Source organism: Ambystoma mexicanum, chromosome 12, assembly GCF_040938575.1.
Source record: "Ambystoma mexicanum isolate Mex_15411 chromosome 12, UKY_AmexF1_1, whole genome shotgun sequence".
NCBI classification, from domain to species: Eukaryota; Metazoa; Chordata; class Amphibia; order Caudata; family Ambystomatidae; genus Ambystoma; species Ambystoma mexicanum.
In genome coordinates, this window is record NC_090936.1 from 441,299,248 (window position 1) to 441,322,114 (window position 22,867).

General features: G+C 45.3%; 1 protein-coding gene and 1 long non-coding RNA gene across 7 annotated transcripts in view; one reads left to right on the forward strand and one right to left on the reverse strand.

Moving 5' to 3' along the window:
* The window catches only part of CACNA2D4 (calcium voltage-gated channel auxiliary subunit alpha2delta 4), a 1,390,363-nt gene that overhangs the window by 959,910 nt on the left and 407,586 nt on the right, over positions 1-22,867 (reverse strand). The gene's annotated exons all lie outside the window — the stretch shown is intronic.
* The window catches only part of LOC138513626 (uncharacterized), a 481,408-nt gene that overhangs the window by 125,393 nt on the left and 333,148 nt on the right, over positions 1-22,867 (forward strand). The window lies entirely within an intron of this gene.

Sequence of the window (22,867 nt, forward strand, 5' to 3'; positions counted from 1 at the left end):
GCTACAGTACATTCTCGGGAATGTGAGCAAGCCTTTCAACATGCCATACCCTGCCATCAGAGGTTCTCACAGCTCTGAGAAGGACCTAGTTGATCTGGCAGAGAGAACTTGATTTAGAAAGCCCCCTAGGGACCTTCTGATCTTAACCCAATAACCAACCCCGAAATTACGGATCCAAGTGGCAGGTGTAAGATAAAAGGTCTTTTACATGCACTCTTGCATTGCAGCTATGCCGGAGGACACTTATTAAAAATTGGAAATGATAGACATCGTGTGATGGGTCCTAATGAGGCACCATGGCTTGGAGAGAAGTGGGGTCCTCAGCCCTCTCATCAATTCAAAGGGACTCCCGTGCTCTAGTATGGGGTGGTCCTCTAAGTAAACAGCATGTGTCAGATGGATCTTTGAAGATGCCTCAGATATATTTCGCTGACCACAACTTTGCACCACAACTTTGCAGAATTTACTTTTGACAATTGAGCCACTTTTTATACCTCAAAAATCAGATGCAGGCCACCTATACCTTGCCTTTCACCCAACAAATGATTCAGTGACGTTGTAGTCAGGAAAAGTGAGTAATACCCAGTGAACAGCTGTAGAGGAGGTCCCAGACATGGCCTGAACTCCAGCCACCCATTTTGAAGCATCAGGAAAGTACACACTGATATATGTGACGTATGATGAGCAAATAAACCAGCAGAGAGCAGCACTAGGGCTCTGCCCAGTGCCCATCAGAAGAGCAATACCTGTTGAAGTGCCAATAACCAAACAACCATGGGCAGCACGGTACCCATTGAGACAACCGTACCAGCAGCTGACACGAAATGAAGACTACTTGCAAACTATCCCAGAAGAGATCCAAAGGGCCTTAATTGAAGGCGAATGGTGACGTCACAAGGGCCCGGTCAGACTTACAGACAAACGAAACAACAACAAAAAGATGACACGCAAAGATGAAACGTTATGAATAAAGGTGTAATGGACTTATAAGAAGAGGCGTTGCTGAACTGTAAAGAAACATAATCATAAAATAGGATGAAAATATGCAACTAGCTAACGTAATGCTGTAAATATGCTTGGAACGCAAGAAGCTAAGGAAACAGTACTGCTTGCTATGCTTAGTAGAAGAATAGAGCGGCAAGCACCAACTATATAGCTACCTCAAGGAAGCACATTATACAAGTATGAATCCATTTTACAAAAGCAGAATTAAGTCCAGGATGGTAGGGGTCAAACAGGCCAGGATGCATATACCAGCACAAAGCCCGACGAAAGAGCGGAATCGAAATTTAGCAAGAAGCAGCTCATACCTGGGAATTCAAGGTCAACCCAAGGAAGGGAGGATAGCAGCAACTTCAAAGAATCGAAACGGAAGCCCAGGCAGGTGGCGAGGCCGAAGGGAGAATCAAATACGCAAATAGAAGGAAAATGAAGCAGCTTCACGGTGTACTAACACATGACCAGCCAGGCGCGGAGAGGTACCAACGTCTGATGTCACCCAAAACCAGAGGATGCCATAACTTTTCCTGATAAGAAGCTACAGTTTCGAGGCCATCCTCTGCCAACTAATTGACACATGGCCCTAAAGTACTGATTGATGGAAGGGAGGCAGGGTGAATCTTGGGGCATACCGCATCTGGATGACCATTCTGCATGCTTTTAATTCAAGTGGAGATTTATGCCTAGGGGTGTAACCAACCCAATCACAATCGACCAAATAAACGAGGGTCCTATAGCTAGTAGAACCAATGAGACGTCATACTTTTAGTGACGTCTGGCACGAATGATGTAGAGGGATGGGCGTAGACGCCCACCCGATAAGAGTTATCCAATCCTCACACTCCGTTACCATATACAGATATAGCACCTACACTTAAGTTACCTTTTCCAACCAATAGAATTGCATGACAAACTTTTGAATGTTACACGTCAATGATGATGAATTTTGACTATAAGTATTGATGTTAGAATGAAGATTTTGGGAGTTGCGGCGAGACGGACTATCGCATCACTGTTGATTTCCATGTTTCCCCAGTTTTGTATTTGTCATTAAACGGACTCCCCTTTGCCAAATCCATGAGTTATTCTTATTTGATTGGTGTTGGAGTAAGAGAATCCTGCACCCCATTCACCTCAAGGTGCAGCTATCTCATCTTAAAGTACTCGAGGGTGAGTTTTGATCCTATGGGCCCGTCAGAGATTGCTCCGCCCTCTTGTACACTTGGTAGCAGAGAATGGTTTTGACCATCAATTATTGATTATTGATTAAAATAAGACACCTATTGACCATCGACACGAAGTAACTCTAGGTCTTCGGCAATATCACGAGTCCTTCGCCATTCGGCTGAGTAGACTGTGAAGCTTCCCATGGACAATGATAGTTTAAATCGATCCAAAACTGCAGTGGGACTGAAGGGACCCGTTTTGAAGACATAACCCTTCCATTCCTATGGGCAGCGGATCAGGCGAAAGACTGAAGGAGACGGTAACAGAGGCGGTGATCCCGAGGGTCCAGAGAGGAACGATGCGAATTTTGAGTGAAACAAAAAATTGAATACTTTGGCAAATGTCATAGGCATTAGAACAAGTAAGGGAAAAGGTAACAGAGGGAGGCAGATAAACATAAAATCATCAGAAGTAGAGAAGACTGTACATAAGGGGATAATGACTTGAGAAAATTTAATAAATAGCGGTTACCGGGGTAGACACCCGTGAAGAAACAGATTACCAGGGTGGACACCTGAGGAGAGAGAGGATACCAGGGCGGACACCTGAGAGAAAGAGAAAGGATACGCCTTATTCCTGCGCTTTAATACAGCGGTCAGAAGAAACGTGAACTCAGAGCCCCACATAGTAGGGGACGACTAGGCTACCACCACGTTTAAAGACGTCGTGAACGGAGTTCGTTGAGAATCCATGTCCGGGTACAAATTAGAGGAGGCAGAGATATTTGTGTCCAGCTGGTGTCTGTCTAGTCTGTCAAGTGTCTGTCGTACATGTTTTGTTGTGTGTTGCATGCAAGCAATTTTGTTGTTTGTTGATTAGAACTGAATTGGGAGTTGACCCGATTCTATAGTTGAGTGGGAATCGCACACGAATTGATGTTTTGAGTAAATTGGTGATATAAAACTTTTGGCGGGAAAACATTGGATTGGAGCTTGCAGTGTTTGGTGCTCGCTCATATTGTTGACAGTTTTAAAGTTGCATGAGAGCATTGAAAAGTGTTTTTAAAGAGGAAAGTAGAACAGATTTAAGCATGGAAGAAATTACACCATTAGCACACTTATGTAAGCAACTGCCGAAACATGCACCCAAGCTTAAGAAATATAGCACCGAGTGGGTTAAGGGTACCGCCCACAAGATGTTTATGCCGTGGCCACAAAATAGGTCCTTATCTAATGCCGTCTTACAGCATATGATGACTTACTTGCATGCCACATATACAGGCAAGAAACTAGAAAAACGCCTTGCTGTTCTACAATTTTGGAAAATGTTCGAACAGTCAAAGGAGGAAGAGCCACCTACAGCCTGGATTTAAATGTATGCACGGAGGGGGGTGAGACGCCTACCATGCCACCTGCCCTGCTTAAAACAGAAACCGAGGGAAGTAAGCCCGAGGGACTGTACCCTTTAAGAGAGCTTAAAGCAGCCACAGGGTATAACAACCCCGCATATGAATCACCTACCTACAGTAGTGACGAAAATAAAGGAAAGGATCAGGATAAGAATCTTACCTCTGAAGTCCCGAGGGACAAGGAGAGATGCGATGATGAGAGAAAGGACCAAGCACAGACAAGTGCATATCTCGATAAGGCGAGAGAGGTCAAGAAGTGGAAAGGAAGTGAAAGCAGAACTGATGAGATAGCATTCGCAAAGGACAAATGGATGGGAGGACAAATATTATTGAGACTCGATGGAAAAGGAAGTGATGATGTGAGACCCAACGAAAAGGTAGATGAGGCACAGAGAAAGGAGAAAGAGAAGGAGTTAAGAGATGAAAGGATAAGAAGGAAAGATAGGTTGAGGCGAGAACAGCTATATCGCGAAGAGCAAGAAAAGCAGCTCGATCGCAAACAGAGAGCAGCCTATGACCAAGACAGACAGAAACAGCAAAGGTTGGAAGAAGAGCAAAGGGTACGTGAAAAAAGGATAAGGAGACGAAGATATGAGGAAGTTCGAAGGGCAGATGAACGTAGAAATGAAAGGAGAAGGGAAGAAGATAAGGTCAGAGAAGAGGCGAGGAAGCGTAAAGAATTTGATGATGATATTGAACGTAAGCATAGACAGAGGGCACACGATCTCGAATATTTGGAGAGGGAAGTTAAAAAACCCGATCCAGTGGTAGACTGGGAAGACATTGAAGAATTCTTTCCTACATACGACTCAGTACCAGGTACGACTGGGGCAAATATTGAAGATGACTTTGACACCAGAAGCATCGGGGAAACAATCGATAAAATGTATGATGAAATGGGGCTAGAACAAATATCCCAAGGAGAGAGGGAAGAGGAGCGCTTGGAAAGCACTCAGCTGTATGACACTGAGGATGTCACCCGAAGTAGTGGGAGCAGGAAACTGTTCCTGGACATACTAGAAATCAGTAAAAATGATAATGACACAAGGAGTTGCATGAGCTGGGAACAATCAATGTCCGACTCCGGAGAGGAGACGGAGTGCGAGACAAATGAAGAAGGGAGACGGCGTGAAAAGCGGCTCCCAAGGGTCAAAGGGGTCGATGGTCAGACCCTAGCGAGTCCGCACCGAGGACATCAGAGTCTGCCGCACAGTCTGACCGGCATGAAGGAACACCCCATGGTCAGAGGGAGGTGTCAGCACCTGCCTATGTAGACAGATTGAGGGCATTTTCAGGCAGACAGCGATGCGGGAATGTTACCCTAGCGATAGACAGGAAAGCTATGAGAGAAGAGGAAGAAGGCTGTGCGTTCCAATTTCCGCTACTAGAAAAAGGGGGAGCAACACAACAATATATTCCATGGCCACACATGGATCGAGAAAACCTAAAAACAAGCTTCCAATGCTGACATCGGGAGCCGGGAAGTGAATACATGAGTTAGAAAAATGAAGGGGGGAGTCACGCTCGCAATAGGGGACATCAAAGGTCTCCTCATCGCCATACTTGGTGAGAGAGTAGACGATGTGTGGACACGGGCAAGGTACCCTGGTGTAACTATAATTAACACTGCACACGACAGAGCGCCATTTAATAATTGCAGAGTGGCAGTATGGAAAGCGCTACGAGTGCTTAACCCGGGCACTTCCGATATGGGAGCTATAATGACTCAAAAAATGAAGGAGTCAGAGGATATGTTGATTTATATCCAGAATTTCCAAGACGCATGTGTGCTAGAAAAGCATGAATCTTGGACGAAATCTATACCAGTGTTTTACCACATATTGTGCCAAGGGTTGCTTGAACCAGTGCAGAAACAGCTCAAGAAATTGGTAGGGGTTGAGGCTAAACCTTGGGCTGAAATACAGTTAACTATCGCACACTACTGTAGATTGTTGCACGAAAAGAATCGAAAAAAGGAGGCAAATCGAAAGGGTAAGGAAGCGAAGCTGGTGCAAAAGAAATGATCAAAGTATGCTCTTGAAGAAGCCATGCTAACTAACCCAGCTGAACAAAACACACCACAGGTGGCTAATCCACAGCAGAACAACCAGGGCAACGTAGGACTGTACCAGAGGGGAAGAGGATTTAGAGGAAGAGGATGGCAGAGTAATCAAGGAGGTTTTCAAAACGTGCAAATGGGCAACCCAGATATGTCAAATGGACAAATAATCCAACCACCGCCAGTATGTTGGCTGTGTGGAATGACAGGGCATTTGGTGCGCACGTGCAGAAGTCAAGGCACGTAGCAGAATAGCCAAGGAATGGGAGCAGGTGCAGCGAATCACCCTGCAGTCTCACAGGGAGGTGTACAGAATCACACGGTACGGCAGCAAGCGCCAGGCGTGCAGCAAGGTGTGCAACAAGGGGTTCAACTACCGAACATGGGAAATTTGCCCCACAACAGCAATCCCAACAGGCACAACCGGAACCGTTTCAGGGCACAAACTCCGAAGTGGAGGCAACCGTGCGAATGGAGAAAATCCATAAGTGTACAGTGGACCGAACTTATATATGAACTAGGACAGCTCACTGGGAACCCTTATGTGGTCTATCCTATCAGTGACACCAGACCCTAATAGGGAACCTAGGGTGAATGTCATCATAGGGGGTAAAGAATATTCCATCCTAGTTGACATGGGTGCAACACACTCGTGCATACGTGAAGGCAAGTTTTCCTTGTCCGGCGAGGCCATAGATACTCAGAGTTTCATGGGAGCTCACAGTAGAGTTCCCTTTACAGACGCACTCCCAGTCTCCGTAGGAGAGTGCGAAATGAATGTACCTTTATTATATTCACGGCAGACCCCAGTAAACATTTTGGGTCGTGACTTAATGACAAAATTGAACATGACAATCTCGTTCACGAAGGGGGGCATAGTATGCTCCACCCCAGGAATGCATTATTCAAACGTGTGCAATATGATTAGAGCATATTCAGGACACATAGCCATGAAAGCTATACCGCTGGAGCCAGAAGTTTTTTTCGCATATGGCATGCGTGAGCTCGTGGCAGGATTGCCAGGCCTCGCAGATAGGACCATGAGAACCCCCGATGAATTTTTATTCAGACCAAGAATAAAAATGCATGAAGAGGCGGGACAAGTATTTCCCTTGATGCTACATGCTGCAGCAGTGCGAGGGAAAGTAGCACTGGTCGAAGGCTACGATGATGAAGGTAGACAATGGTGCGCGATTATCGCCATCAAAGAAGGGTATTGAGTCACTGACGTCACTGATGACGATCTGTTCGAAGAGCAACCAGACTCAGAAGAGACAAGGGTGGAAGTGAGTCTCGTATTTTGGGTAAAAATGATAAAAAGAGAAGTGCCCCAGAGAATGATGTTGGCGCTGATGCGTCCAGAATACTTTGATGATGACACGGCTCAGGTGCCTGTCTCAGTATGGACTACAGGATCCTATGACGTAGGCCTCCTGAAGAAAGTGGGAGAAGTGAAAATTAAACTGAAACCAGGAGCAATTTTACCGAGAGCCCGACAATACCCCATGTCAAGAGAGGCAGTTGAAGGGATCGCAAAAACAATTTCCACCATGTTGGACCAGGGCATCTTGGTGACGTCAGAGTAACCATGTAATACAGTGACTTATCCTGTCAAGTAATCAAAGGGAGGGTCTTGATGTTTAATCCAAGATTTAAGAGCATTAAACAATATTGTTGAAGCTGAGTTCCCTCTAGTCCCTAATCCATCTACAATCCTATGTAATATACCCATCGAGGCAAAATATGTTGCGGTGATTGACTTGAAAAATGCCTTTTTCTCAATCCCGTTGTACCGTGACTCACAAGATCTGACATCATTTACATTCAGACAAATGCGTCTGAAAAGCACGAGGTTGCCACAGGGGTACTGTGAGTCCCTGTCCATCTTCTTCAATAGAGTCCTACAGATGGTCCTAAGCAATATTGCATTAGAAAGTGTCATCTTGCAGTATGTGGATGACATCTTAATCTGAAGCACCACAGAGGAGCAATGCAGGCGCAATTCTGTTCAGTTATTGACTATACTGGCTGAAAAAGTTATAAGCTTGACAAGGAAAAGTTACAATATTGTCAACAGGAAGTGCTATACATAGGACAGCTAATCTCACATGAAGGTAAAAAGGTGACCCCAGAAAGGGCTGAAGCCATCTTGAACACGGCTAAGCCACACACGATAAAGCAAATGCAGATCTTTTTAGGCCTGTGCAACTATGTTAGAGCATGGGTCTTTGATTACAGTTCATATATCAAGCCTTTGCTTCAGGCTCTAAAGAAGGCCCAGGTGACAAAGGAAAAGATTGAATGGTCTGAGGCGATGGAAAAAGGGTTTGCTGAACTCAAGAGAGCGATTTATACGGCTCCAGTTCTCGGGATTCCTAATTATACAGAGGAATTCTACCTGTTTTCGCACACAGATGGCAAAGTTATGACAGCAGTGCTCGCTCCAAAAACTTTGTTGAGGTACAAGCCTCTGGCATGTTACAGTGGGAACCTGGACCCAGTAATGAGAGGCCACTTCCCATGCGAACAAAGTTTAGCTGCCACAGCGTTCGCCATAGAAAAGGCAACAACTATTGTGATGGGATGTTCCATGACATTATATGTTGAACATTCACTATTTGCCATGTTAGAGAAACCAAAGGGCACATTGACATCTCAGAGAGCTTCTGCTTATGAAGTGATCATATCTAATCCATTGATCAAAATAGTTTGATGTAAAACATTGAACCCAGCTACATTCATAGCAGAGCCAGTCACTGAAGGAGAGCCGATACATGACTGTGCAAACTATGAAGAATTCTATGATGAAATCCCCAGGGTGAAAGAAAATGCCCTGGCGGGAGGGGAGATCGTTTTTATTGATGGATCTTCGAGAATCAATCAAGAAGATGGACAAAGATATACGGGCGTTGCCATAATGAAACACATAGCAAACAGAGAATTTCAAGTACTCGTCAGTGCACGAATACCATCTCATTATTCAGCACAGGCTGCAGAATTATTGGCGTTGATTCTCGCCATTGAGAATCACGCAGACCAGGAAGTGACGGTCTACAGTGACTCCGCCTATGTGACGTCCACGGTACACGCAGGGCTAGCATGCTGGAAAAGGAGGGGCTACCTCCGAGCAGATGGCATGCCAGTGCAGCACGCAGCCTTATTGGACAGGTTGATTAAGGCACTACAGCTCCCAGTGGCCATAGCGGTCGTGAAATGCGCCACCCACACCAAAGGGACAGATTTTGTGTCACACAGTAACCACGCAGCAGACACGGAAGCAAAGCGTATGGCATCCAAAAGTGAAACGATCATGGAGGTAGAAGTGGCGTGCACCCATGAGAGCATGATGGTGGCACGTTCCACACCTGAAGCCTATAGTAATCTGGGGCAGACACAACTAATAGAGCTTCAAGGGGAGGCACCGCAGGACGAAAAGAACCTGTGGAAACATCAAGAGTGTTCTTTAAACCCCTCTGATCGATTGTGGCGGCAAGACAGCCCTGGTAAACCAGTAATGCCTGTAGCCCTACTAAAAATAGCATTGGAACAGCTACACTACCCGATACACATGTCAAAAGAAAATCTAGCAGCAACGCTCGCAGATGACTGGTTTATACCGAATTTAGCAGAGCATGTTGCATTCTTTATGGTGAACTGCATAATCTGCCAGCAATTCACTGTTGGGCACACATTAAAAGTAGTGAGAGGAGTCATCTCCCGGCCAAATGGGCCTTTTCAGCACTTACATATTGACTATGTCAACATGATTCAAGTGTGTAACGGGTACAAATACTTAATTGTAGTGGTGTGTCCATTGTCTAGATGGATAGAAGCAGGTCCATGTACACACCCAGACTCTACCTGTGTGGCCAAATTCCTAGTGAGTGAAGTGTTTTCTAGATGGGGGTGTGTGAAATGATGAGATCAGATAATGGGGCTCATTTTGTAAATGCAGTCTTTGAACAGATTAGCTTGTTGCTTGGTATGAAGCACAAGATCTTGTTGGCGTATCATCCAGAAGGTAATGGTATTTGTGAGATGCTCAACGGCTTGTTAAAGGATAGGATAGCCAAGGTGAAGCTTACTCTAAAAAAGGGATGGTTGCACTGCCTTCCATTGGCATTGTATGCTCTTCAAAACCAACCAGGCTCCGACCATCATTTTACGCCACACGAGAAGGAAGGAGAATAAACACTCCCCTAACCCCTCGAGACAGAGCTAGATGTGATGCCCAGTCAACCCAAGAGGTCCTGGGATCCGAAATGCATAAGTATTTGAACTGCATGACATCCAGCCTTACTGTAATTTCAGACCAACTGCAACGACGATGAAAAGGGTGCAACACAGCACAAAACACAGCAGGTGACACTGCAACAGACTCAGTTCAAGGTCTATGTGTTCCACTCATCTTCCCTGGGGATGTTGTGTTGGTGAAGAACCACACGAGGAAAAAGTAAGCCAAGATTCAATGGTCCTTTCATCGTGGAGGACTGCACTCCGTCAGCTCTGAAACTGCAGGGCAGGAGAGCATGGATTTTTCTCAATGGCATTAAACCCTATATCGGAGAAAGCCCACTAGCTGCACCCCACTGCAGAGAAACTACAGACAATAGGGAAGAACCTCAGCATGTGCAGACGAGATCCATGATGAGTAAGAAGGACGCAAAAGCAGAAAAGCCAAGACAAAAAGAATCCTTTTGCAAGTTGTGGCTTAATTTGGACATTTCCTCTAAGCAAAAAGGGGATAAGGACATGAAACGGACACTCTGTGCATCCTAGCTGCAGGGTGAAGAAGATAGTTGCGCACATAAGCCACAGCACATTGTTGATTTTTGAACTTTTGAACCGAATCACACTTAAGCCTTGTTGAGGAAAAGACTATAACAGACTTTGACCAAGGTCTTTCACACTGAAAGAAAAATACAGTATCCTGATTCGTGCTATATTGAGATTTTGTTTGGCAGCACTAATGGTGTCCACCAAGCAGAAACATCACAAAGGACGTGCTTACCTACTTCCAGTTAGTGTTGGTATCATATCCATCACTAGTAGGGAGGGTCACCAGTGTCACAGACTTTATCCAAGATCCTGCCAACAAGAAGGTAATCTGGCAACTACTTACCGTCATCGCGGAAGTCTTCATTGTACTACCTGAATACAGTGATAAAGACACAAATGCTTCCACCACAGTCTGTTCTAGATGAACTCATCAATACTCTTTTCTTTCGCATAATCGAAGAGTGCCCATCTATTGTCGGAAGAAATACAGACACGTTAACTTTTATTCGAGATCCAGCAAACACTGAACATTTGAGCCAGCTGTGGAACAAACTAAGCTATTTGGCCGCAATCCACGTGTCCAGAAAGTGCAAGCATTGTTCACATCAAGGGAAGAGCCTGTAATCCTGAACCTAGCAAGGCAAGGCAAATGTCCCTGTCACCCGAAGACAGCTGACTGGCACATAATGTCCTTTTTTGCCTAGTCACTGACTTTCCAGAGATGGTGGGGAGACCTATCGAGATTGACGTCCTCACCTTCATCAGAGATCCAGCTAATGTTGCACAGATGGGAACGCTCCTCCATGGCATAATGTTGCAGGTGGAGCTGTCGAACTTTCAGAGAGATTATCTGAGGAGATTCCAGTGAAACTTTCCGCTGAGGGACAGATCGAGGAAGCAGAGACAAGGACTTCACCTTATACTTGTTGATTGCCATTTTCCTCATTTCTTCACACTGTCCAGCATCCAACATGTCCTCAGGACTGAAGCAGATTCGGGGGGTGGACGGGGAACTCACCTACTTTGAACATGCACATTAAAAGTGACTCATCGAAGTGTTAGTTTAATCTATTTTTCCATAGTCTAGCAAGGATACTGCATCCTATGTACAGAGGAGTGGGGTTTCACTGACGGGCCCATAGATCAGTGCGCACCCTCTAGTACCTGTAACACAAGATAGCTGCACCATGTGAGGACTGGGGGTGCAGGATTCACTTACTCCAACATGACTCAATAATAAGGACTCAGTAATTTGGCAAAGGGAAGTCTGTTTAATGACAAGTAAATCAAACAGAGAAACAAATGAAAATCAGCAGCATTGCGATCACCTGTCTCGCTACAACTTCCTCGAACTTCAGTTGAATAGCAATACTTATAGGCAAAACTCGTCATCACTGACGTCTAATTCTACAAAAACTCGACATGCAATACAATTGGTTAGGAAAGGTAACTTAAGTATAGGTGCTATATCTGTATATGATAATAGGGCATGTGGATTGGATAACTCTTATCGGGTGGGCCTCTACGCTCATCCCACTACATCACACATGATTGACGTCACTACAAGTACGACCCAGACTTTCCAGTGGTACTATGTGCAGGGGTCCTCCTCTGTCTTTGACCCATGTTAGCAGCTTTACCAGTTTTGGCCATAGAGGTTTGCATAACCTCTGCGAATTCTCTATTGCTTCTCGGCATGCTCCAAGGACCATCAAAGCTCGGCGGATTACTACTCCTTCTTCCCATCCATCTGTGGAGACCACTGTTCCCCAAATCTGCATTTGGCCTCTATTCTTCAAGATTTGAGCCTCTTCTGCAGTTTTTCCTTGAACATTCAATCTTTGGTTTATTACCCATCGTATTCCTGATCCTTTGACGTCAAGATTCTTGTATCTGATCACGTGATTCCTTGTGTGTGCCCTGTTTCTTGTCTTAATGTCCTGGACGTAGCCATCTTCGTCCGGGTAATCCTTTTCGTTGGCCCATATCAACGAGGCTTCTCTTCCCATAAATTGTCCTCCGGTGTTGCACATTGCTACATGTGACATACAGTGTGCTGTGGGTACATCAATTTCTACAGCCACGAAGATCTTGGATTTGCTCATGCTGTACGGCAGGAGAGCACAGACGAAGCATTCTCCTTCTGACTGTCTTCGTCCTACTTCCTTCATGTGCTGGTACCATATGTTGTTTCCGAGGTGGGCTGTGCTGTCCAGGTAATCATTGAGTTCATTGTTGTCTTCATGTGGGTTTCTCTTAATCCTCAATGTCCTTTTGTAGTTAGCTATAACCACATCTCTAAATGCGTCCATATGACTTTTTCTTGTTGGAGGATTCTTGGGCATGCTTGTTAACGGAGCAGGTTTCATTACCTGTATCGCTGTGGTAGGAGAAGGTTTTGCGTTTCTTTTCCTTTCCTTTTGTAATGTTTCATCGAGGTTCTCCGGCCGCCATTGGCTCACCAACTCCCCAACGTGTGGCTGTGTCGTAGATTTGGTGCTTGTTAGAAGTGTTCGAGCTGGCGTGCTCATTATTACAGTCTCTGTAGTTCTATTTTTCAGCTCCTCGTGCAGTTTCTTTGCTCTGACTATTAATGAGAACAAATAATCTATCAGTGTTTGCGTTTTCTCTGTGAGTTCCTATGTGGCTATTTCTGTTCTTTCGAGGGATTTTGCTATGCCCTCTCTCTTGGGTTTCTCACTTGACTTCTCTTGGTTAATCCCACTATTTTCTGGAACTGATTGTTCGGCAGGCTGTCTCCCCTTCTCTGCAGCCTTCGTTGGAGGCCCTATAGCCATTGACACTTGCCCTTGTCTGTGTGCATCTTGTGTGTGGGTGCGTGCAGTGGTCAGTGCCGCGTTTTCATTCATTCTGTGCTGACCCTGTCTCCAGCTTTTCTCTTCATTTGTTACCTCAAATGTGTCTAAATCACTGCTAATTACGTTTAATTTTAGTTTGTTAATTTTACCATCAGGTTTTCTTGGGACTAGAATGACTATATAGGGTCTGGGTGCTTTCGTAGGCCCCAGATGTTCATTATCTAGTGGGTATACTGAGATTAGGACACTTTGTGCACCAATAAAGAAAGCAGTTCTGATTGTTAATGACAGAAAAACAATAATAATTACTATACATATGCACATTATCATTCGGAAAGACAATTTGCAACATTTTCTTCCAGGGAAGTGGGGCCGCCCTTATGCTGGGTTAAAACCAAGTTACTGTCCTGGGCCCGCCATTTTGAACGTGTTGATAGTCAGTTATTTATTCCTTCTCTTGCTCTGATCTCGTAGTTCAAGAGTTCATTACTATAAAAGTGACAAGTGCTTTACAAATGTCCCCACCCCCTCTTGTGGGTGCTGTCGGTGATATCTGGGTATGCAGTACAGTTCCTTTTGCTAGACTGTGGAAAAGGGTTAGGCTAGCAACCTTGGTACATCACATTCATAATGCATATCTATAGTAGGTAAGTTCTCAGTGCACTCCTCAAATTTGCTTTGGTCCTGAGGACATGCTGGAACCAGTTAAATGTGAAGGAATGAAAAGATGGAACTGCTAAAAATCACACAAAAATAAAATGTTGTAAAAATAAAAATAAAAATAAAAGTGAACATGAAAAATAAAAATGAAAATGAAAATAAAAATAAAAAATAAGGAAAAATAGAGGGAAAGTACAAAGAAAAAAATAAGATGGTGTAGTTCTTGTCTTTGCTCTCCTGGATCTGTCCTGTGGCTGAGTGGTTGTAAGAACTGTGTCTCTATCCTTGGTCTGTCCCACAGCGGAAGTCTAACTGGAATCTCCTAAGGTACTCTCGCTGGAAGTTGGATAGCTCCACCTGGAGCTTTATGCCGTGGAGGAGTGTGCCCATGTGTGGGGCGTTGGCCGGATCTCTAAGGAAGGTGATGACGTCAACATCTGCAGACCTCCCCACCATTTCCGGATAGTTTGTGACTAGTCTAAGCAGGACGTTGTGCGCCAGCCGGGTGTCTTCGGGTGATAGGGACATTTGTCCTGTGTTGGCTGGGTCCTGGTCATTAGTTTTTCTTTTGATTCGCACAGTCTCTGCACTTTCCTGTTGTGTGGACTTCCACCAGGTGATTTAGTTTAGTCGACAGCTGGTTCAACTGAGCTAGGTTTCTTGGGTCTCTGATGAAAGTGCATGTGTCAGTGTTTTCCCGACAAGTCCTGGGCATTTCTCGATTACTTGAAAGAACAAATTAAATGTGAGTTCATCAATGTCTACTGGCGGTAGAAGACAAATTACCTTCTTGTTTGCAGGATCTTGAATAAAGTCTGTGACACTGGTCTCTCTCCCTATGAGTGACGGGTATGACAGCACCACCAATTGAAAATACGTAAGCACATTCCACTTGAGGCTTCTGCTAGGAGATACCATGAGTTCTTTGAACAAAGTCTTGACAGTGGTTACTTCAGGATCCTGTGTTACACTCTCAGAAAATATTTTATTTGCAGTCTATCAGAGTCTTGATTCTTTGTACTACTTGGGCATGACATGCTTTCAAAAGTTTGTTTTTATCAATGTTGTCGTGGCTTTGGATGTGCTTCTCTTTACCCTGCAACTAGGATGCACAGGGTGTTCGTTTATGTCCTTTATTATCTTTCACTGGTTTGCAAAAATGTCTTGTTTAAAAGCCATACTTTAAAACTGAGTTCTTTTCGCCATTATTTCGCTGCTCATGCGTCCTTCTTCCTTGTCATGGATCTTGTCTGCACGTGCTGAGGTTCTTCCCCATTTTCTGTGGTTTCTTCGTGGTTAGATGTAGCTTCGGGGCTCTCTCCTATATAAGGTTTAATGTCATTTATGAAGATCCATGCCCTTCTGCCCTGGAGCTTGACGGCGGAAGGGGTGCAGTCCTCTACGATGAAAGGGCCATTGAATCGTGGCTCATCCCACATCTTCCTGGTAAAGGTCCTTACGAGCACATTGTCACCAGGTAAGACGAGGTGCGCATGTAGACTTTGCGCGGTGTCTGCTTCAGCACTTCCTGATGTGTTTTGTGCTGCGCTGTTCCCTTTTCTCCATCGCTGCAGCTGGCCTGAAATGACAGAGGCGCTGGATGTCATACAGTTAAGGTACTCCTGCATCTCTGTTCCCAGAACCTCTCTAGTCCACTGGGCATCACATCTAGCTCTATCTTGGGGGGTAAGAGGGGTCCTCATCCTTCTGCCTGTGACTCGTGCGGCGTGAGATGATGGTCGGAGTGGCCTCGAAACTATAGCCTCTTATCGGGAAAAGTTATGGCATCCTAGGGTCCTGGATGACATCAGGCAGTGGAACCTCTTCACGCCTGGCTGGTCACGTGTTAGTTCACCATGAATCTGCTTCAGTTTCCAGCTTTTAGTGTATTTAATTCTGTTTCAGCCTCGCCACCTGCATGGGCCCCCTTATCTTGACCTTCATGGGGCGGGCTGGTATGCTCTGAAGTTTGCGTCTTGTTAGCTGACGCTCTCCTCCCTTCCTCTGGATGACCTCGATTTCCTAGGCATGAGCCGCTCTTTGTTGAGTTTCGATTCTGCTCCTTCTCCTTCCTCTGGCTGGGTTACGAAACTTGGCGCTTGCCGCTCTAATCTTCTACTAAGCATTGCAAGCAGTATCGTTTCTTTCGTCTCTTACGTTCCAAGCCTATTTACACACGTTTAACTGGTCGGTTGCTTACATCTTGTCTCGTAGCAATGTTTCCTTACGTTTTAACATTGTCTTCTCTGTGTCCATTACATTTATTTTTGTAGTTACTTGCACTGGCGTGCTTGTCTTCGATAGCCGCTTTTGTTCATTCACGAGTCTGTTCAGGCCCTTGTGTCATTTCCACTGGCCTTCCATTAGGGCTCTTTGGGTTTCTTCATGGACCGTCTGTAGGTACTCTTCCTTTCGTATCAGCAGCTGGTACGGCTGTCTGATAGAGTACCGTGCTGCCCAGGGTTGTCTGGTTATGGGCGCTTCAACAGGTATGGACCTTCTGATGTATACTGGGCAGAGTCCCAGTGCAGCTCTTTGTTGATTCATTTGCTCCTCATACATCACATACCTTGGCGAGTATCCTCCTGGTACCTCGAACTGAAGGGATGGGGTGCAGGCCGTGTCTGGGACCTCCTCTACACTGTATCAAGAGACAATCGTCACCCGCAAGAGGGGGAACACTTGTGAAGCACCAGACACTTTATGATACAAACTATTCAAGAACAATATTGAATTGGGGGAAATCAATAACATTGACATTGAGTAAATGATCAGGATGGGGGCCCAGAACAGTAACCTGGTCCTCCTACAAGCAGAGGGGCGCCCCCGCTTCTTTGGAAGGAAATGCTGCCGCCTGACTAACCGCACCATCATGTATTTATGCATTGTGTTTATCATTATTTTGCTGTCCGTAACGATCAGGACTGCATGTTTTATTGGTGCATGAAGCGTTCCAATTTCAGTGCACCCACCTGATGGTGTACGCATGAGTTCCACAAAAGCACCCAGACCCTATATAGTTATTCCAGTCCCGAGGAAATATGATGGTAAGGTAAATAACTGAAAATTAATGTAATTAGCAGTGGTACATACACACTTGAGGTAACGAATGTGGAGAAAAGCTGGAGACAGGGTCAGCACGGAATGAATGAAAACATAGCACTGACAACTACATGCACACACACACACTGAATGCACACGAACCAGGGCAAGTGTCAGTGGCCACAGAACCTCAAGCGAAGGCAACAGAGAGCACAAGACTGCCTACCGCACAACCAGTCCCAGAAAATAATGAGAGAAACTGAGAAGAATCAAGAGAAAGGCCAACAAAAGCAGACATAACAAAATTCCTTAAGAAGACAGTAGCGGCTGCAGGAGAATTCACTGCAAGGACACAAATGTTAATAGATCATTTATTCCCGTTTATAGCTAGAGCGAATAAACGGCATGAGGAACTGAAAAATAAAACCGCAGAAACTGTATTGACAAGCACACAAGTTCCAACACAAGGGACAAGTACCTTACCCACGATGCATACACTGGGCCAGTGACAGGGTGGTGACTGATAAAGGCACTTATAGAGGGGAGGAACAGGATGCAAGATGAGAGGAAGAGAACTGCTAAACCTCCATCTACCCCATCGATGCAGATAAAGAAACCTGCACCAGCAAGGAAAAGCCACAGAGATGCTTTTAGGGATGTAGTTATAGCAAACTACAGAAAGACACTAAGGGTCAAGAGGAGCCTACATGAAGATAACAATGAACTGAACGACTACCTGGACAGCACAGCACATCTAGGAAACAACATTTGGTACCAGCACATGAAAGAAGTCGGAAGAAGAAAATCAGAAGGAGAATGCTTCGTTTGTGCACTTCTCCCGTACAGCAGGGGAAAATCCAAGATCTTCGTGGCTGTAGAAATTGATGTGCCAACAGCACACTGTCTGTCACACGTAGCAATGTGCAACACCAGAGGACAGTTTATGGGGAGGGATGCCTTATTGATATGGGCAACCGAAACGGATTACCCCGAGGAAGATGACTACATCCAGGACATTAAGACGAGAAATAGAGCTCATACTAGGAATCACGTGATCAGGTATGAAAAGCCTGAAGTTAAAGGGGCAGGAATAAGATGGGAAATCAACCCAAGACTGAACATCCAAGGAAAAACTCCAGAAGAAGCTCAAATTTGGAAGAACAGAGGTCAAATGCAGATTTTGGGAACAGTGGTTTCACCAAACGGATGGGAAGAAGGAGTGTGATCTGCCGAGCATGGATGGTCCTTGGACCCTGGAAAGAAGCAATAGAAAACTCACAGAGGTTGTGCAAACCTCTATGGCCAAAACTCACAAAATTACTGACATGGGTCGAAGACAGGGGAGGACCCTTGCAGACAGTGCCATGGAAAGCCCAAAATTGTGCTTCAGGGACAATGGCACAAGGAAGATGGGAGAGAATCAGAACTGCAGACTAATTTTTGAAGCTCCAGGAATGTCTCACAGAACCGCAGAAATGCGATTAAGGAAGAACTAAGAGCAATTCGATTGATGACTCTCCAGAACAGATATGTACTTGACATGATCACAGCGATGGATGGAGGTGTTTGCGCAAAAACCAGAGAATCATGTTGCACATTTATACCTTCACATGACGAAGAAAATGGAACTTTAACAGAAGCCATAAGTATGCTGACAAACCTACAGAACCAGATGATCGATGAAACTGACAAAGTTGACGATGACAGCTGGTTTGGAACACTATTCTCATGGGTCCCACAATGGATGGCAGGCATATTCAAGTTTCTGGGAGCCCTGCTATTGATACTACTAGGATTTTGTGTCATTAAGATAATAATCGCACAATGCCAGAAAACTGCGAAGAAAGCCATAGGGATGAAGATGATGATCGATGTCAAACCAGGATGGAATCCCAGAGACCTGACTGATGAAGAAATAAGAGACTTGTGAAGGCCAGCGAATATGCGCCAGAAGGAACAAAATGTGTGTATCCCGGGAAACAAAGAAAGTTTGAAGGAAAATGGATCTATTGCAGCCCGAATTGACAGTGCTAGCTAATGACCTGGAACAAAGAAGAACATGTAAAAACAGCAGGAAGTTTGAAAGGAGTGATAAAAATATGGACTCCAAAGAGGCACTCCTTCACACCATCATGTACAAACCCAGAAGATGAAGAAAGGGATACAGAAGAACCAAGTAAGACGAATCCAATGGAGAAAGCAGAAGTGGTTGATGAACCGACCAGAGGGGGGAGTGTAGAGGAGGTCCCAGACATGGCCTACACTCCAGCCACCCATTTTGAAGCACCAGGAACGTACACACCGAGATATGTGACGTATGATGAGAAAATAAACCAGCAGAGAGCAGCACTAGGGCTCTGCCCAGTGCCCATCAGAAGAGCAATACCTGTTGAAGTGCCAATAACCAGACAAGCATGGGCGGCACGGTACCCATTGAGACAACCGTACCAGCAGCTGACACGAAATGAAGACTACTTGCAAACTGTCCCAGAAGAGACCCAAACGGCCTTAAATGAAGGCGAATGGTGACGACACAAAGGCCCGGACAGACTTACATACCAAGGAAACGACAACCAAAAGATGACATGCAAAGACGAACCGTTATTAATAAAGATGAAATGGACTCATAAGAAGAGGCGTTGCTGAACTGTAAAGAAACGTAACCATAAAACAGGATGAAAATACGCAACTAGCGAACGCCTGTAAATAGGCTTGGAACGCAAGAAGCTAAGGAAACAGTACTGCTTGCTATGCTTGGTAGAAGAATAGAGCAGCAAGCGCCAACTATATATCTACCTCAAGGAAGCACATTATACAAGTGCAAATCCATTTTTACAAAAGCAGAAATAAGCCCAGGATGGTAGGGGTCAAACAGGCCAGGATTCATATACCAGCACAAAGTCAGATGAAAGAGCGGAATCGAAACTTAGCAAGAAACAGCTCATGTCTGGGAATTCGAGGTCAACCCAAGGAAGGGAGGAGAGCGCCAACTTTGAAGAATCGAAACTTAAGAGCATAGCAGCCTGCCCGTGAAGGTCGAGATAAGGAGGCCCAGGCAGGTGGCGAGGCCAAAGGGAGAATCAAATACGCAAATAGAAGGAAAATGAAGCAGCTTCACGGTGTACTAACACGTGACCAGCCAGGCGCGGAGAGGTACCAACGTCTGATGTCAGCCAAAACCAGAGGATCCCATAACTTTTCCTGATAAGAAGCTACAGTTTCGAGGCCATCCTCTGCCAATGAATTGACACATAGCCCTAAAGTACTGATTGATGGAAGGGAGGCAGGGTAAATCTTGGGGCATACCGCATCTGGGTGGCCATTCTGCATGCTGCTAATTAAAATGGAGATTTATGCCTAGGGGTGTAACGACCCAATCACAATGGACCAAATAATCTAGGGTACTATAGCTAGTAGAACCAATGAAATGTAGTACTTTTAGTGACGTCTGGCACGAGTGATGTAGAGGGATGGGTGTAGAGGCCCACCCGATAAGAGTTATCCAATCCTCACACTCCTTTACCATATACAGATATAGCACCTATACTTAAGTTACCTTTTCCAATCAATAGAATTGCATGACAAACTTTTGAGTGTTACACGTAAATGATGACGAATTTTGACTATAAGTATTGATGTTAGAATGAAGATTTTGGGAATTGCGGCGAGACGGACTATCACATCACTGTTGATTTCCATGTTTCCCCGGTTTTGTACTTGTCATTAAACGGACTCCCCTTTGCCAAACCATTGAGTTATCCTTATTTGATTGGTGTTGGAGTAAGAGAATCCCGCACCCCATCCACCTCAAGGTGCAGCTGTCTCGTCTTAAAGTACTCGAGGGTGAGCTCTGATCCTATGGCCCCGTCAGAGGTCGCTCTGCCCTCTTGTACACAGCTTCCAAAGGACCCAAGTTGCCTTGGAGGACCGTCTGTTTGGTGGTACTGAAGACTCTATTGAGCCTCCTAACCATCACACTATCTTGGGGATGCTAGAAGGAGGTAGTGCAGTGTGTGATGTTGCAGGTTCTACAGAAGGTTGGCGCATGCAATCTGATGTGAACTGGACGCCATTGTCAGATATGATGGTTCAGTGGAGACCTTTCCTACCAAAATGTTGTTAAAAAAAAGACAGGATCAGACATGACAGGTTCTACAAACTCCACATCGGCCTACTTCAAGGAGTAATATCTTGCTGAACCTCTGAAAAGGAAGGATCAGATTTCTAGAACTTGGGGATCGCTCCCCCATACTCCTGTCCCATGAAACACATTACATCTTGAAAAAATGTCATTGCTGTCTGCCTCTAGCCAGGCTTCCTTTATGACCAGGCCCTGTGTGAGGGTGTCTCATCGACGGTTACAACGGTATGTATAAATCCAGGCGTCCACAGTCAGCAGTTGCGCTAACTCCTGAAGAAGCAAACGTAGCAGGAAATCAGCAGGTAGGTTGCACCTCCTGGGTTTGTATTCTGCTATAATTGTATTCTTGCAATGCAGCAGAGAATTTGGGAAGCCACAGGGAAATTCATGATGTACATGCTGCTGAAAATACTTGCAGCAGGGGGTCTGTTTTAAGTCTGAAAGGTGCACCCTAAATCTACTGTCGGAAAGTGCTTAACAACCCAGGCACAGTACAATGATTCTTTTTCGGTCACTGAGTAGTTGGTCTTTGGCAGTCAGAGGGAACTCAAGGCAAATGCTATGGTGTATTCTCAAGCTCCCTTGACTTGGGAGTGATCATCTAACAAGACCTTATTGGTGACATCAACTGTGAGGATCCTACCATTGTGTGTCAAGAAAGGATGCAGAGTAGATGCCCTGGTAATGAGAAGCTTTTCCAGGGTGAATGCCAGGGACCAGATGAAATGCACCCCTCTCTTGATGGTTTGGTGCAGGGGTTCGGCGATCGCTGCAAAGTTGAGTGCAACCATTGCATACAATTTGCAGATGTTGCAGAATGAGATGAGCTCTTCCTTAGCAGAGGATATAATGGCATATCTCATGGCCTTCAGGAGGCGGTGTTTTAGCCAGAAACCATCTGAGAATAAGGTGTGCCCCAAATAGTCCACTTCCGGCAAAAAAAGGGCTGACATTTGCTGGCGATGATCCTGCATGATGCTAAGGATCTAGTAGGGGAGTTCCATGTGGTTTCCTCTGGCGTCAAACTATATAAGAAGGCCATCTTGCAAGATGACTACTTCTTTGATCCCTTTAATAAATTGGTCCATCAATCGTTGGACAATGGCTGCGGCAGAGGCCAACCCAAGTGGCATTCTCTGAAATTGATAGCATCGTAAGGGTGTCGTGAAGGTGGTCACCTCCTTGGAAACTTCCATTAACTCCACGTAATGATAGGCTGAATGGAGATCAACCATGAAAAGAAATTGTTGCACTGCTTATTCTGCTTACCATTTCAGATATATAGAGGAGAGGGTAGTTGTCCACTCTGATGTTGTGATTCAGGCTGCAGAGATCCAGGCACATCCTGATATCACCCTTGGTCCCCTTGCAGGCTAAAAGGATGGGTGCAAACTATTCAGTCACTTCCACTTCCTCTATAATATTGAATTGGGACATGGCCAACCTTCAGTAGGTTTTCCAGTTTTTCCTGTAATCAGACAGGAACTCTACAAACCTGATGATTAACGAGTTGTGGCGCAAGCTGAGCACAATTATATGACAAAAGTGCTGGCGATTTCCACTGGAGGCAGTGAACAATGGGGAAAACATGCGCATGAGTTGGTTCAGTTCGGTGTACGGGTGGGAGACAACTGGAGGATTCCATGCCACCGCTGGAGCAGTTGAAGAGTCACCAAGGCCCAGCAGGAGTATTTGTTGAGGTTCCCTGGGGCGCAGAGTTAGATTAAATGCTGCCTGGTGTTTCTAGCTGAGAACAGGCAGTCCTCTCACAACCAAAGATGTTTCCCATGGTG